Here is a 15945-nt window from a genome sequence, read left to right on the forward strand (position 1 = left end):
TTTCTCTTCCTTTTTTGGTGGTGGGGGTGGTTATGTTTAAATGAAGTTGCTTTTACAACACCAAAGACTTAATCATCCATTTCCTACATAAAAGGTAGCTACTTTTTTGCATGGACCTCAAGCATATTGTAGTATAGAGGTGGAATTTAAGGAAAGGTATTAAGCAGGCTGTGTTGTAGCTTATGAACAAGTAATAAATTGTACCATTCATCTTGAATGTATCATAGATAAGCTGCTATATAATGATTGCCACTTCAGATAGCTGTGAAATTAGGTGATTAACTAGTTGTTACTTAACCTTCTAATTTCTGTATAAGTCTAATTACATGAAACAGAAGTTGGTGTTTTGATGTTTTACTTTGCTTTTCTGTTTGGAGTGTCATTGTAACTACTGTATTGTAAACGATGGAAAATAATTGCATGTTAAAAAAATATGAAACTTTATAAAGTAAAAAAATAATAAAATTAAAAAAAAAGAATAGTAGCTGTCATATATGTTACACAGGATTTTCAGTTTACCTTTATTTTAGTGTTATTTGCCTATAAGTAACTTTTTATTTTTCTGTAATGTGGTATATCTCTTTTTTTTTAAGTAGTTTTATTGTCAAATTGGTTTCCATACAACGCCCAGTGCTCTTCCCCACAAGTGCCCTCCTCCATCACCACCACCTCTTCCCCCCTCCCCCTTCCCCTTCAACCTTCAGTTTGTTTTCAGTATTCAATAGTCTCTCATGATTTGTGTCCTCTCTCCCCAACTCTCTTTCCCTCTTCCCCTCCCCCTGGTCCTCCATTAGGTTTCTCCTGTTTTCCTGTTAGACCTATGAGTGCAAACATATGCTATCTGTCCTCTGCCTGACTTATTTCACTTAGCATGACTCCCTCCAGGCCCATCAGTTTTGCTACAAATGGCCAGATTTCATTCGTTCTCATTGCCATGTAGTACTCCATTGTGTATATATACCACATCTTCTTGATCGGTATATATCTTTTTCCTTCATTCTTTCTCATTTGTTTTTGGGTTTGAATATTTTCATTGTACTTGACACCAAAGTTTTCCTCTTGGAAATTTTAGGCCCTAGTAGGCAAACAGGCAACATTTTGGGGATACAAATGTAGGCAGAGAAATGTATGTTTACTTTCTTTTTTTTTTTTTTTTTAATCGTACTCTGGTCCCAAATGGGTTATTGTTTCACCTTCAGACTTTTATGTAGCATTGAAAAAAATCCATACTTCATGGTTTTTGATTGGACTATTTTAAGGCATGCTAATGTTTTGCTAAGAATTTCTTGCCAGATCTTCGAGTGCCTGGCTGGCTCAGTTGATAGAGCATGTGACTCCAGATCCCAGGGTTGGGAGTTCCAGCCCCATGTTGGGCATGGAGCTTGCTTAAAAAAAATAGTTAAAATAATTTAAAAAATGTCATCTCCAAATCTTGAAAATGTGGGGTGACCATGTGATGGAGAGAACATATGCTTTGGACCCAGACACACCTGAGCTGCAATCCTAGTTTTACTTACTAATTGATGGTCTGGGTAGTTTATGGGATCTTGAGTCCAGTGTCCTCATCTGAAAAGTGAGATTGACAGTTCCTGCCTCATGAGTATGTATGACACAGCAGGGTGTACTTCCCTTCCTCCTGGTCAGTCCTCCTTTCTCTTCCTTTCCTTGTCATCTTTCCCTCCCTTCCCTTGCATGTTTATGTTGCATGGACAAATGAGTAAATAATACTTGAAACTAGAATTTACACAATAAATAAAATCTTTTATTTAAAAATTTTTAAAAAATAATTTATTTATTTTTGAGGCAGAGAGAGACAGAGCATGAATGGGGGGGGTGCAGAGAGAGAGGGAGACACAGAATCCGAAGCAGGCTCCAGGCACAGAGCCTGATGCGGGGCTTGAACCCACGAGCCATGAGATCATGACCTGAGCTGAAGTCCGATGCCCAACTGACTAGGCCACCTAGGTGCCCCTATAATCTTTTAGATCATAGGGCTATCTCACATCTTGATCTGTTTGAAATTCTCTTCAGTGCATCCCAAGATTATGCTCCTTTGGCTTCTTAGAACTGATGGTTTTAGGGCATTTGGATTTAGTTTGCCCTGATGTTCTGACCTTTCCCTTACACTCACTGAAGTTCATCTGTTGGCATTTTATTCCTATCGCCTTGGGCTTGCTTTGTTTATCTGCAAATGTGAGGGTTTTCTTTTCCGTTTTGAGCTTTTTTTTTTTGCATAATTTAGAAAAATAGTAAATGCAGAAACTACCATGTAGCCTGGGGAGATGTTTTTAGACCTTGTCATTTATCTAGAGCCGCTATTGTTTTTCTCTAAATTAATGGAACAGTATCAGAGCTACTTTCCGGGGCATCTTCTCAACTCGCAAATGGCCCCTTAACTGCCTCTTCGAGCCACAAAGATGGGCCCCTGCAGCCATGTTTGTGCTCCGAGGCCCCTGCCTTCTAGAACGTTGGTGGTTGCACCTGAGGGGCCCAATCAGACAGTAGCTCTTGGAGCTAAGGAGCTGGAACTGACGGACACAGGCTTTTCCTAATCTTGCTTTTCAGAATGTAAATTCAGGGTTGTAAAGTAGCCATCATGCACAGGCGTGTGACCTGAGAAACAGCAAAATGGAAATGCCAGAGAGAGAGGGAGGGAGGGAGGGAGGGAGGTGGGGGAGGGGGAGGGAGAGAAGGAAAACAGAGCGAGAAGCCATGAGGGCTTTTCAGGCCTTGAACTCCATCCCTTTGGGAGGCCAGATTGCATTTCTGCACTTGGAGTTCATGACTTATCCCTTCATCATTATGACAAATTCTCATTTTTCTGAATCTAGCTCCAGTTAGCTCCCTCAGATGAAGCCAACGAGACCTTTGTCTTTTTCTCTTGTAGCTCAACTGTGTACTGTCCGGTGAGTCTTTATCTCCGTCTTCCATCGGCTCTCCTTATTTTGATTCCAGAAAGTATTGCGGGATTTTTTTTTTTAACCTCAATACCGGGTCTCGTTACCGGGTCTCTTACCGGGTCTCAATACCGGGCCCCTTTGAAGAATGAAGAGGTGGACACAAAATGAGCAGCAGGCAGATGTTTATTAGTGTGTAAGCTCAGAAAGGAAGAACAGTAGGAAAACGCTCTTTACAGAGATGCCGTGACTACAGGCGGGGGCCCGTGTTCTGTGAGGTTCTGGTCCGCGTCCCCTGCCCTTCCCCTCGTTCCTGCTCGGCTCTGCCCTTACTGGCTGGACAACTCTGGCTTGAGTCGCTGGGCTGTCCACTCCTGACTGGCTCCTCCATCGTGTGAGGAGTCTGACTATGGTCCTCCTGTACCTCGGTTAACGTGAGATTGACGGTTTAATTATTTTAGCTAGGTATATTGATCATCAAATTCCTGGGGGGAACCGAGGGGGAGGACGTGGTGTCTGTTACTTTCTTAAGAGGAACCTTATGCCCGAGGGGGTTTCCTGTGGTCAGAGGCTCCCCGCAGTGTTCCACACTGTGTGTTTTTCCCCACCCGGGGACCTCAGGCCCAAACCTTGCCTTCTCTGCTGGCCGAATCCTATCCTTTTCTATCGTAAGAGTCCTCCCAACTGGACTTTCTCTTTCTCCCATTTTCTGTAAACTGCTCTCTTTCTTTATGATGATTCTCTAAAGCCAGACAGAACTATTGGCACACAAGAAGAATGTGTTCGCCTTGGGTTTGCCTCCCTTCAGTGTGAATCTTCATGACTTCCCACCTGGATAAAGCTGAACCAAGCTATTTCTGTGCCTGTTTTATAAGGAGACCGTAGGGGGGCTGACAGGGACCTTGGGGCTTGATTACACTTAGTTCTCCTTCCATGTTCCCATTCCTAGGGCACTGCTTTACACACCTGGGCTTTTCAGAATGGCAGAACTTGTGTTTAGATATATTGTCTGATGCCTGCCAAGTCTGTGTTCTGTTCCCTGAGAATTGTCGGGCCCCTCTCAAAGCATCCTGTGACTTTGTCCCTCTGATCACAGCACTTTAGACCAATGGTTTCGACTCAAGCTGTGGCATTTAGACTTCCTCTCCCAGAGGTTTCCAGTGGTAACTCGGGGATATTAGTCAGTTAGTGAGAGCTGGGTGTTGAAACTGGATGGTCAGATCAAACTGGAGCACGGCAGCTGGATCAGCTGACATCTGCCAGAATCAGGAGTCAGGAACGCCTGTGTACGGAGAGCGAATATTTTACAAGACGGCACAGAGAGAATCTGAGATGAGCTCTGTTGCGTGATAAAGAATTTGGCGCTGGGGCGCCGGGGTGGATCAGCTGGTTAAGCGCCTGACTTCGGCTCAGGTGATGATCTCGCAGTTTGTGGGTTCGAACCCCACGTCAGGCTTTATGCTGGCAGCTCAGAGCCTGGAGCCTGCTTCAGATTCTATGTCTCCCTCTCTCTCTGCCCCTCCCCTGCTCATGCTCTTTCTCTCTCTCTCTCTCAAAAATAAAGTAAACATTAAAAAAAATTTGGCTCTTGTTCTAGGTTCTGAGCACAGAGCTTCCAAACTGTAGGAATTTCCCAAGCAATAGAAGTGTTTTTGTTATTCATGAGCTCTTTGGATCAGCCCCTGGACCTGGACTTATGCAAATGAGATGTCTCAAGATTGGCCTCTAAGTAGTTTCAGGACTGGGTTTGGACAGCAGAAAAAACAACTATTTGATTAGAAGGTTGGGACGCTGACCCAAAGAAGTGAAGTGATGATTTAATTAGTCCGGCTTCTGTAATGAAATGCCAGTAAACACTCTGGGCCCTGAAGCTCACTGGAGCATCCGGAGAGATAAATACATCCGTGTGCCAGGAGGGTGACATGTCCTGATTCCACGGGGAGAGGGCGTGGATGCTCTGTGTTCAGGACCTTCCCAGACCTTGGCCTTTGTGTCTCTTCCTTTAACTAGTCCTGATCTGTGTCCTTTATAATAAAACTGTAATAATCAGCATAGGACTTTTCTGAGTTCTGTGTAGCAAATGAGTCTAGCAAATTAGCTAGCCTGAGGGGCTTGTGGGAGCCCCTGAATGTGTAGCCAGCCAGTCAGAAGTACAGGTGGCCCAGAGACCCTGATGTCTAAATGGCAATAAAATGAGGGTTGTCTTGTGGGTCTTAACTTGTGGGTCTGTGCTGATTCCAGATAGTTAGTGCCACAGTTAATGTGCAGGTATCATTTGGTGCCAGAATAAACTCTCCAGCAGCCCCAGAGAATCATGAAGAATAACTTCAAACCCTGATGTTTAACACCTTCTGAGTGTGGCCGTGCTTCTTTCTCCTGCGTTCCATGGGATCTGCTGGTATTTTTCTGATAGACTCCCTGTTTTCTTAGGCTGGTTGGAATTGGCTACTATTTCACAGTCTCTTACAAAGAGAAGATAGGGGCGCCTGGGTGGCTCAGTCGGGTGAGCGTCTGACTTTGGCTCAGGTCCTGATCTCATAGTTCATGGGTTCGAGCCCCGCTTCGGGCTCTGCACTGACAGCTAGCTCAGAGCCTGGAGCCTGCTTCGGAATCTGTGTCTCTTTTTCTCTCCGCCCCTCCCCTCTTCACGCTCTGCCTCTCAAAAATAAATTAAATGTAAAAAATAAAAATAAAAAGAAGAGAAAATAGAATTTTGAAGGAATGGGACAGGAGGTAGGAAGCTGCCATTTGCTAATTCTTCGTAAACTTCACGTATTGAACTCCAAATGTTGCCATTCACATTTTTCTTCTCTTTGCATGGGTGAGAAATTAGCTTCTACACGAAAACCCCTCAATGGAGATTTTTGCGGAAAGCATGATGTTACTGCTCTCTGAAACTGTACAGCCTCCATCGACCATGGACGTTAGATTTTACGGGCCTCGGAATTTTCTCCAGTTTAGTATTTTGACTTTCAAGTTTTAGTCGCTCCTTGTCCACGTCCAAATTGTCATGAACTCTAAGAATATGAGTGCGGGAATGGACCCAAGGGATCATCTTTACTATCACAAAGACTCTAAAGAGGAGAGAAGTGAGACGTCTGGCTCAAGATCATATTACTTATTATTGGCAAAGTCTGCATTTGAATGATTTCCTTATTTTCTGATTCAATAAATATATTCTCACTTTTCAGTGATAAACCTGTTTACTAAGGGTTTAGCTGTTATTTTTCCAGTGCTGTAAATGCATGTGAATATTCCTGTTAGAAACTTTTCAGAAATGGACGTGGCTGTGTGTTAATACTGGATCTCACCAGAGAAGCTGCTTCCCAAGGGAGTCTGCTTTCAAGGCCTGGCATTCACGTAAGTTTTAACTTAAGCCAGTGAACCCTTCGTAGGAGTTGAGTCTGCTTTTTTCCATGGCTTTGTTTGCATAGGCTCATTGCTTAGTGAATCTTTGCAAAGATTATTGTTCTCCGAATGAAAATGTCTATTTTGTTCTGTGGAGACCCTGAAGGAGATGAGACTTTTTTCCCCTGATGTCAGGCATGGAGATGTAATTTACATGTAGTAAGATTCTCCCTTTTAGGTACACAGTTTGGTAAGTTTTGGCCAAACAGTTTTGTAACTCCACAACAATCAAGTTATAAAATATTTTTATCATCCCCAAAATTCCTTCATGCCTTTTGTAGTTGATACCCTCTTCCTACCTACAGGAAAGAAGATAAATAGAAAACACAGTTTACTACCAACATTACCAAAGACATAGTTCAGAAATCAAGAAATAGCTGAGGTATTCACTATTCTTTCTGTTTTTAATTTCTTTAATAATTTTTAATACACAATTTATAAACATTTTTAGGTTATAAAGTTTTCCATTATTTTAATATGCACGTTCTCTCTCACGTTCATTTCCTTATATGATTTGCAATTTTGGATTGTGAGTTTATCTTTAACTTGGCTTCATCGTGTTGCCAGTGTCTGAGTCGCACTGGGTCAAAAACATTGTTTCAGCACAATTTTCTTTGCTTCTGTCAGTTCTTCATATGTTTCAGCACTTCTAGACCAGCTTTCTTAATTTCTTTGCTTGAAATTCCTGCCGTGTGGAGAATCCTTGCAACTCCAGGAACTGATTCTCTTACTATGTAACAAGCTATCCCAGAGCCTATGGGTGAAAACAACATTTATTATTATTATTGCACACATAGTATTATCTCTCGACTCTACCCCTGCAAGTAGGGCAAAATTGGATTTTAAAATTGTTCTTAGGAGGCTTTCTTCCCCCCTCCAGGTTTCTTTGACATTTTGCCTTCCATGAGGACAGAGTCTAGTTTCTATTTCATGGACTGGATGCCTGGGTCTAGTTTCTAGTTCTCTGTAGGGGTCTTAGTTCTAGTGTCACTCTCCCAGACCTGAACCCCAAGCAGTTGAGTTATCTCCTAGAGCCTACGTTTGGGTCCAATACCACGTGGGGTGCTGGAGTGCCGGGTATGAGCTATCTTCACCCATATCTTGAACTTTTATAGTGCGTAATGGGAAGGTGGCCCATATCAGCCCAAATCTGCCATGTATCTGGTGATGTCCCTGAGAATCGTTCTTCAGTGGATCTTCCTTTCTAAGACATTTTGTCCAGTTTTTCACACCTCTTACTTTTCTTTCATATTTATTGGATTATCAGTATCATCAAGTAATCTGTTTTCCCAGTTTTAAAATTGAAGTATAGTTGACATGCCATGTTTCAGGCATACGACATAGTGATTCAGTAATTCTGTACGTCATGCTGTGCTCTCCGCAAGTGTAGCTACTACCTGTCTCCGTACAACACTATTACAATACCGCTGACTCTATGCCCTATGCTGTAACTTTTATTTCCATGACGTATACCTTCCGTAACTAGAAGGTTTATCTCCATTTCCTCTCACCCATTTTTCCCATTGCACCTCCCACCCCTGGTAATCACCACTTTGTTCTCTGAATTGATGAGTCCGTTTCTGCTTTTTTGTTTGTTTAGATTCCACATATAAATGAAATCATAAGGTATTTCTCTGACTCATTTCACTCAGCATACTACACTCTAGGTCCACCCATATTTTCGCAAATGGCAAGATCTCATTCTTTTATTAAGACTGAATAATAATCTATTGTATACATATACCACATCTTTATCCATTCATCTATCAACCAATAATTGCTTCCATATTTTGGCTATTGTAAATAATCCTGCAATAAACAGGAGTGCATATATAGAAAATTAGTGTTTCTATTTTTTTTTTGAGGGGGAGTAAAGACGCAGTAGTGGAATTACTTGATCATATGGTATTTCTACTTTTAAGTTTTTGAGGAACTTCCCCACGGTTTTCCATAGCTGGTAAACTAGTTTACGTCCCTGCCAGCAGCGGACAAGGGTGCTCTTTTCTCTACATCGTCACCAATACTTTTAGTTCTTGTCTTTTTGATACTCACCATTCTGACAGGTGTGAGGTGATATCTCATTGTGGTTTTGATTTGCATTTCCCTGATGATTTGTGATGTTGAGCATCTTTTCATGTGTCTGTTGGCCATCTGTATGTCTTCTTTGAAATAATGTCTGTTCAGGTCCTCTGCTCATTTAAAAATCAGATTATTTATTTATTTAGTGTTGAGTTCTATAAATTCTTTGTATATTTTGGATGTTAGCCCCTTATCAGATATATCATTCTCCTATTCAGGAGGCTGCCTTTTTGTTTCGTTGATTGGTTCCTTCCCTGTACAAAAACTTTATTTTGGTGAAGTACTCAGTAGTTTATTTTTGCTTTTGTTTCCCTGGCCTGTGGAGACATATCTAGAAAAATGTCTCTAAGGCGCAAGAGAGTACTGCCTATTATTTTTTCAAAGAAGTTCTATAGTTTTGGGTCTCATTTACGTCCTTAATCATTTTTGAGATTATTTTGTGCACAAGACAATGGTCCAATTTCATGCTTTTGCTTGTAGCTGTCCAGTTTTCCCAGCACCATTTACTGAAGAGACCATCTTTTCCCTATTGCATAGTCTTACCTTCTTTGACATGAATTAGATGACCGTATATGTGTGAGATTATTTCTGGGCTCTCTATTTTGTTCCATTGATCATTGTGTCTGTTGTGCACCAATATCATACTGTTTTGATTACTAAAGTTTTGTAGTCTATCTTGAAATCTGGAATTGTGATACCTCCAGCTTTGTTCTTTCTGAAGATTGCTTTGTCTGTTAAAGGTCTTTTGTGGTTCCAAACAAATTTTATAATTATTTGCACTAGTTCTGTGAACAATACTATTAGTATTTTGATAAGGGTTGTATTGAATCTATAGATTGCTTTGGAGAGTATCGACATTTTAACAATATTAATTCTTCTATGAGTATGAAATATCTTTCCATTTGTTAGTGCCATCTTTGATGGCACTTTAATTTCTTTCATCGGTGTTTTATTATTTTCAGAGTATAGGTCTTTCACCTCTTTGGTTACAGTTATTCATAGATATTTTATTATTTTTGGTGTAGTTATAAATGGGATTGTTTTCTAAGTTTCTATTTCATTATTAGTGAATAGAAATGCAACAGATTTATGTGTATTAGTTTTGTATCCTGCAACTTTACTAAATTAGTTTCATTAGTTCTAATAATTTCTTATCAAGTCTTCAGGGTTTTCTTTTTTTCTTTTTATCTTTATTTATTTTTGAGAGAGAGAGAGAGAGCACAAGTGAGGAGGAGAGGGGCAGAGAGAGAGGGAGACGCAGAATCTGAAGCAGGCTCCAGGTTCTGAGCTGTCAGCACAGAGCCTGACATGGGGCTCAAACTCATGAAGTGAGTTCATGACGTATGCCAAAGTCTGACGCTTAACCAACTGAGCCACCCAAGTGCCCCCAGGGCTTTCTATATATAGTATCATGTCTTCTTCAAATAGTGACAATTTTAACTGTTCCTTTCCAATTTGGATGGCTTTTATTTCTTTTTCTTGTCTGATTGCTGCAGCTAGGACTTCCAGTGCCATGTTGAATAAACATGGCGAGAATGGACATACTTGCATTCCGCGCAGGGGGCACCTTGGCAGGTCAGGCGGAGCAATGGCAGATGCAGCCTGGGGGAGTCCTGGGGTGTTTTATGTGGGGGTACCTTCCTTTGGTTTTCTACCTGTCTCTGTGGATTGATAGACAAATCTAGCTGCTTAGTTATCAGCTTTAGATCATTTTAATATCTTCACACTTCTATTTTGATGGGAAAGAGGTTAGGTCCTTTACCTTACATTTCAGAAATCATATATACTTGCCAGAGATAGATTCTCATTTAATCTTTGCTTTTGCTTCTTCCCTTCCTGCCTGTGCTAAGATTGATATTGCACCCGTACAATGGATTCCTCAAGGATTACTGCTAAAGTTAATTTGTGCATTACCATTACTTACTTTTCAGCATAGCTGTGTGCTCTCTGATTTACAACACTCTGCATTCTATTGTTGCATCTGATGCGATGCCTGCAAATCTTTTTATGATTTCATTATATGAGAGATTGTAGACTAATTTTTAATTGACCTCTTAGCGTTCCCCTAAGATTGTCATCCTGTAGAATGAAACTCAGTTCTTTTCTTTAATTCCAGCTGTCAACAGCGAGGCAGGCAAACAATACACCACTGAAAGAGAATTAGAACCACCTGCCTTGAGTCCCTTAGTTAATGGTAAGTCACTAACACAGAGCTGTTTAATACACTGAAATTACAAGTTGCATTGCAGACCATTTATATTTCTATTCTGTGTTGCATGTAAAATATGAACGGAGCAATGGCAGATGCAGCCTGGGGGAGTCCTGGGGTGTTTTACACAGGAGTCTATGTATTCACATTAATAGCCCATGTTGTAAAAAAGGCCACCAACCAACTTTTAGTAGTACTGTTTGTCCAAGGCTACTTCCCCTCTCTAAACAAAGGATGACCATGCTTTCCAAACAAAACTCAGGTACACTGACAGGGAGAAGTGTAGTTTGGAGAGTCAGGAGAAAACATTCTCAAAAGAACTCCAGATCATGTGGTCATTATGCCTTTTAAAATGATGTGCTGTATTCTTTCCACTTCTTATTCTGTTTTGGCGCATGCTGCCTCTGCTCTTTGAGCTAAGTTGTTCCCTGTTTCACTTTTAAGGCTAGATGTTTCCCAGGTAATGATGATGTGAGTTCAAGACAGTAGAAGCTACGTCATTTAAGAAAAATGTAACTTTTTCTAAAAGCTAACGTGTAGAGAAACTGCCATATATTCAAACAGAGATGAACTTTGCATTAGAAAACCACTCCTAATTTTAACACATTGTGAGTCCAACCTCTTTGATTCTAGAATCTATACTCTAATCCTAATGTCAAGCAGCAAAATTGGGGAAGGAAGCCAACATAACTTGACCTCTCTGAGCCTTAGTTTCTTTTCCTATAAAAGTAACAGTACCTCATGGATTTGCTGTATACAGGGATTGAATTAGATAACGTATGGTAAGACAATGTATACACAAGAGACAATCTATAAATATTTTTTTCCCTCCTTCTGTCAAGCCCCGTCCTTCCTGGGAGGGCATTGGCTGTATAGATTTCAAAGACCTTCATTGCGGTAGCCAAATTGTAATTAAACAGATTGGATTTCCAGATGTGCCCAAATGTCAATGAAGCCAATATTTAAGCAGAGCTTGAGTGTACTGAACTGTAATTCCATAAGTCTTGGGTAATTGAAAATTGACTGTAAAGTGAGGATCACTGTGGGTTCTGCATTATGTCCCTGCATTAACAGGGACTGAAAAACTGAAGGTTTGGAGGTAAGTGGAATATCCTGGCCCCTGTAATATTTAAGGAGGACATATAACAATGTAACAAACAGCACAGTGCTGGTATTAATTGTTTGTGAAAGGTCTGATTTGTCTCTCTGGAAAATTTCCCGCTGTGATTGGCAATTATCGCCAGAGTATGGATTCTCTAAGGTGTTCTGTAATTGCTCAATTATCTCTAATGCTCATGCTCCATCCTGGCCTTTTAATATAGACGGCTCCACATCTTCGATCACTCCAGGCTCTAGCCAACACTCAGGTATTTGCAGTACTAGACATGACAGAGCCCGTGCAATCAGACTCCCCAGAGAATCCCCAAATTTTGTTTTAACTTCCAGATTCTTCTTTTCATTAGAATATCAAAAGCAGTGGATGGGGGAGTGGGGGAACCGGTGCCTTTCTGAGTCTACCAGAGGTGATAATTGTAAAAGGCATGGCCTCCACATTACTCGCTATAGATAGAGATGATTTTCAAAATCATTCCTTTACCTCCAGGTACTGATTATCTATATAATAAGCCACTCCGAAACATACAGCTTAAAATAACAATTTATTATTATCTCTCATGGTTTTATGGATCGACTGGGCACGGCTGGGGGTCTCTAATGCTGTTGAAGTCAAACAGAGGCTCGGGCTGAAGGATCAGTTGAGCCGGAATGTCACATGGCCGGCAGTTGATGCTGACTGCTGGGGGCACAGCTGGGCCTCCCAAGCACCCACCCATGGACTTTCCAAGTTCTCAGGGGAGCAGCCCCAGAGTGACCCTTCTAAGAGGCTCAGGTGGAAGCTGCAAGGCTCCTTTTTTTTTTTTTTTTAATGTGTATTTACTTATCTTGAGAGAGAGTGAGAGAGCGAGAGAGAGAGAGAGAACCAGCAGGGGAGGGGGCAGAGGGAGTCAGGGGGAGAGAAAAAAAATCTCAGTATAGGGCTCGAACTCATGAAACTGAGAGATCATGACCTTAGCTGAAACCAAGAGCCAGACTCCATGGACTGAGCCACCCAGGTGCTCCTGCAAGGCTCCTTCTAATCTTGTCTCAGAAGTCCCAGGGTGTCACTTCTGCCACATTCTACGGGCCAAGTAAGTCACAAAGATCACACACAGGTAGGGTAATGAAACTTCACTTCTTGATGGGGAAACGGCAAGATCACACAGCAGAACAGCACACTTGATGGGAGATATTGTGGTGGCCATCTTTGGAAAATACAGTCTGCCACACTCAGTTCATCTATTCCTGTTCCGTCTGCCAGCAGAGCTCGCCTGGGTTCCAGCTTGTTTAGTTGCGTTCTTCATTTACTTGTGAACACAGAACAGTTCACAGTTACTAAAATGCATAGAGGAAGTCAGAGGGTATTAGTGTCACAAATAAATCATGTTTATTTCACAAACCAGACTTATGGTTTCTTGTTCTTGGTGCCAGTGTCTTTTTTTTTTATGTTTATTTTTGAGAAGAGAAAAAAAAAAAAAAAAACCAGAGCATGAGCATGGGAGGGTCAGAGAGAGAGGGAGACACAGAATCCAAAGAAGACTCCAGGCTCTGAGCTGTCAGCACAGAGCCCGATGTGGGGCTCGAACCCACGAACCGTGAGATCATGACCTGAGCTAAAGTCGGATGCTTAACGGACTGAGCCACCCAGTCGCCCCGTCTTACATTTAAAAAAATACTATTATGAGCCATATTGCAGGCAAAGACCAGGTACGCATGCATGGAGCCGCTGAACGTCAGGGACCACGCATGGAGCGGGCTGGAAAGCACATGTACCCACAAGGATCCTTTATCTCTTCTCATGCATATGTATGAGAGTTTCAGTGCATGTATCTAGGGAATTGCTCAATAGGAGAAATCACATCTGCAGTTTTATTAGATGTTGCCAAATTACTTTTCAAGTCATTACACCATCTTCTCTTCTACCAGAAGAGTGTATGAGAATTCATTCCTGTTTTTCTTCTTACTCTCTAACACCTGGTATTTTCAGACTTGTTATTTTCTGCTAGTTTGATGGCTGTGAAATAGTCTCCTCTTGATGTTTTAATTTGAATTGCCTTCACTCCTGGTGAGGCTGAGCTTCCTTTCAAATACATGGTTCTCTGTAAATTGTCTGTTCACTTTCTTCGGTGCTGGGTAGTTTGTCTCTTACTGACTTAGAAAACTTCCTTTGATATTCTGGATATTGATCTTTTATTGGTTATATATTATCTCCTCCCAGTATAGGACTCATGTTTTAACTTTTTAAAAAGTTGCTGTTTGAGACACAGACACTTTGGATTTTTTGATCAATTTTATCCCAAATGATTTGTACTCTGTCCAGCATCATAAAAGTGTTTTCTTGTATTGACTTCTCAAAGTTTTGACTTTGAGATAGCTAGTCGTTTCCATGGTTATTATCCTAGAACATTTATCAATTAGCCCTTCCTGGTTTATAGGGACATCTCTGTCATATACCAGGTTTCAATATGCAGATGCATCCGTTTCTGAGCTTTCTTTTCTGCTTCACTGGTACTTTTTTTTTTTCCCATTCGTCATGAGTCCCACACCATTTTAATTACTGCAGCTTACTAATAAGTCTTTATATTAACTTATCGTTTTGTAGAAGAGACGTTATCTGTTCCTTGAAGATGGGGAAAATGTGCCTATAAAATTGTGAGGGATTTGAGTCCTCTTTTGGTAAAGGTTTTAAAAAGTTAAATCAGTTTCTTCAATGGCTGTTTATTCAGGAATTCCTTATTTTTTCTTGAGACAATTTTGCTATTTTTATGCTGTTCTAGAAAATTATCCATTTCATCTAACTTAAAATAAATCTATTGGTGTAATCTTGTGTATATCCTTATCAATTCTGGAAGATCGGAGCAGTTCTTTTGGAGAATATTACCTCTTCACGACACCTCTACCTATTTTTCTGGGACTACTATTAGGTATTTGTTTGGGCCTCTTTCTATCTCTGTGTTTCTCTCACTCTTCTTCTCTATCACACAGATACAGGTATCTTTAAAACCCTGCTGCAGATGCCTGGGTGGCTTAGTTGGTTGATCATCCCACTCTTGATCTCAGCTCAGGTCCTGATCCCAGGGTCTTGAGTTCAAGCCCTGTGTTGGGTTCAGCACTGGGCATGAAACCTACTTACAAAAAACCAACCAACCAACCAACCAACCAACCAAACAAAACAACCTTTGTCTCTCAGTGCTGCATTCTGAGTGAGTTCTTTAGACTACCTTCCAATTTGCTAATTCCTTTTTCTCTTTGAGTCCACCTCGGGCTTTCATATTATCTATTCACTGTGTTTTCATTTTCGTGTTTGTAAGTTTACTTTTACTAATTTCTCTTTCCATCATCCATTCTTAGTTTATTACAGACTGCTTTGGATTTAGGATTTCTTGCTTATTTTTATGAGTGCCATTGCTTTATCTCTTTGAACATACCAAACAATTTGTCATAAATCCAGATTCTGACTTTCAGACTCTCTGTCTTTGCTATCGTTTTGTTTATGTATTTTGGTCTTAAGGTTTTGCAGGCTCATCATCTATTGAAGGCTGTCTCTCGCTCTGTACTTCATTCTTCCTGTTTAGCAGTTTTGAGGTTTCCCCTACTTGCTTCCCACCTGACTATCCCTGGGCCTCGGACTCAGGACCATGCCTCATCTTGACGCCCCCCAACACTTGTTCCTCAGTGGTGGTAGGACTGGTGCAGAATCTGTCACCAAGTTCTGGGTAGTTTGGCTCAACATCTTGCTACAAGATGGCAGGTGTATTCATCTACCTCTTGAGGCATGACGCTACCATGAGTAGCAGCCAGAGGCAATGAATAGCAGAATCTCTCTCCTCTTTTCAGGCGCACAGGGACCCAACACCAGCCTGTTCCCCAGCGGGAGCCAAATTCCGAGACTCTTTTGTCTGCTTGTGTCTCTGGAGAATCCAGTGGCCTCCTCACTTCTGAATGTTTCTGTGCCATTTGCTCTTGGAGTTACTTATCTCAATTTTGCATTAGTCCCATTTGAAAATACTCTTTTGAAATATTTTACTTATCATTGTTACATGTTTGAAACACATAGAATCCTCAAAACATAAACCTAAGGGGACAAGGAGAACAAGTGGATTTTAAAAACTACAATCCTTCTAAAAATAGTGGAAGGCTAACTCACACGTATTTTATTTTATTTTTAAATTTTTAAAAATATTTTTTAATGTTTTATTTATTTTTGATACAGAGAGAGACAGAGCATGAGAGGGGGAGGGGCAGAGAGAGAAGGAG

General features: G+C 41.1%; 1 long non-coding RNA gene across 4 annotated transcripts in view; it reads left to right on the forward strand.

Annotated features, from left to right (window-relative positions):
- The window catches only part of LOC115292342, a 370178-nt gene that overhangs the window by 43519 nt on the left and 310714 nt on the right, over nt 1–15945 (forward strand). For 3 of the 4 annotated variants that reach the window (XR_003908941.1, XR_003908939.1, XR_003908940.1), the window contains exon 4: nt 10501–10578. The exons of the other annotated variant lie outside the window; for it this stretch is intronic. This is a non-coding gene — a long non-coding RNA (uncharacterized LOC115292342). The remainder of the gene's footprint in view (nt 1–10500; nt 10579–15945) is intronic. 4 annotated transcript variants of the gene reach the window in all.

The sequence above is a fragment of the Suricata suricatta genome, chromosome 5 (genome assembly GCF_006229205.1).
Source record: "Suricata suricatta isolate VVHF042 chromosome 5, meerkat_22Aug2017_6uvM2_HiC, whole genome shotgun sequence".
In the NCBI taxonomy this organism is placed as follows: Eukaryota; Metazoa; Chordata; class Mammalia; order Carnivora; family Herpestidae; genus Suricata; species Suricata suricatta.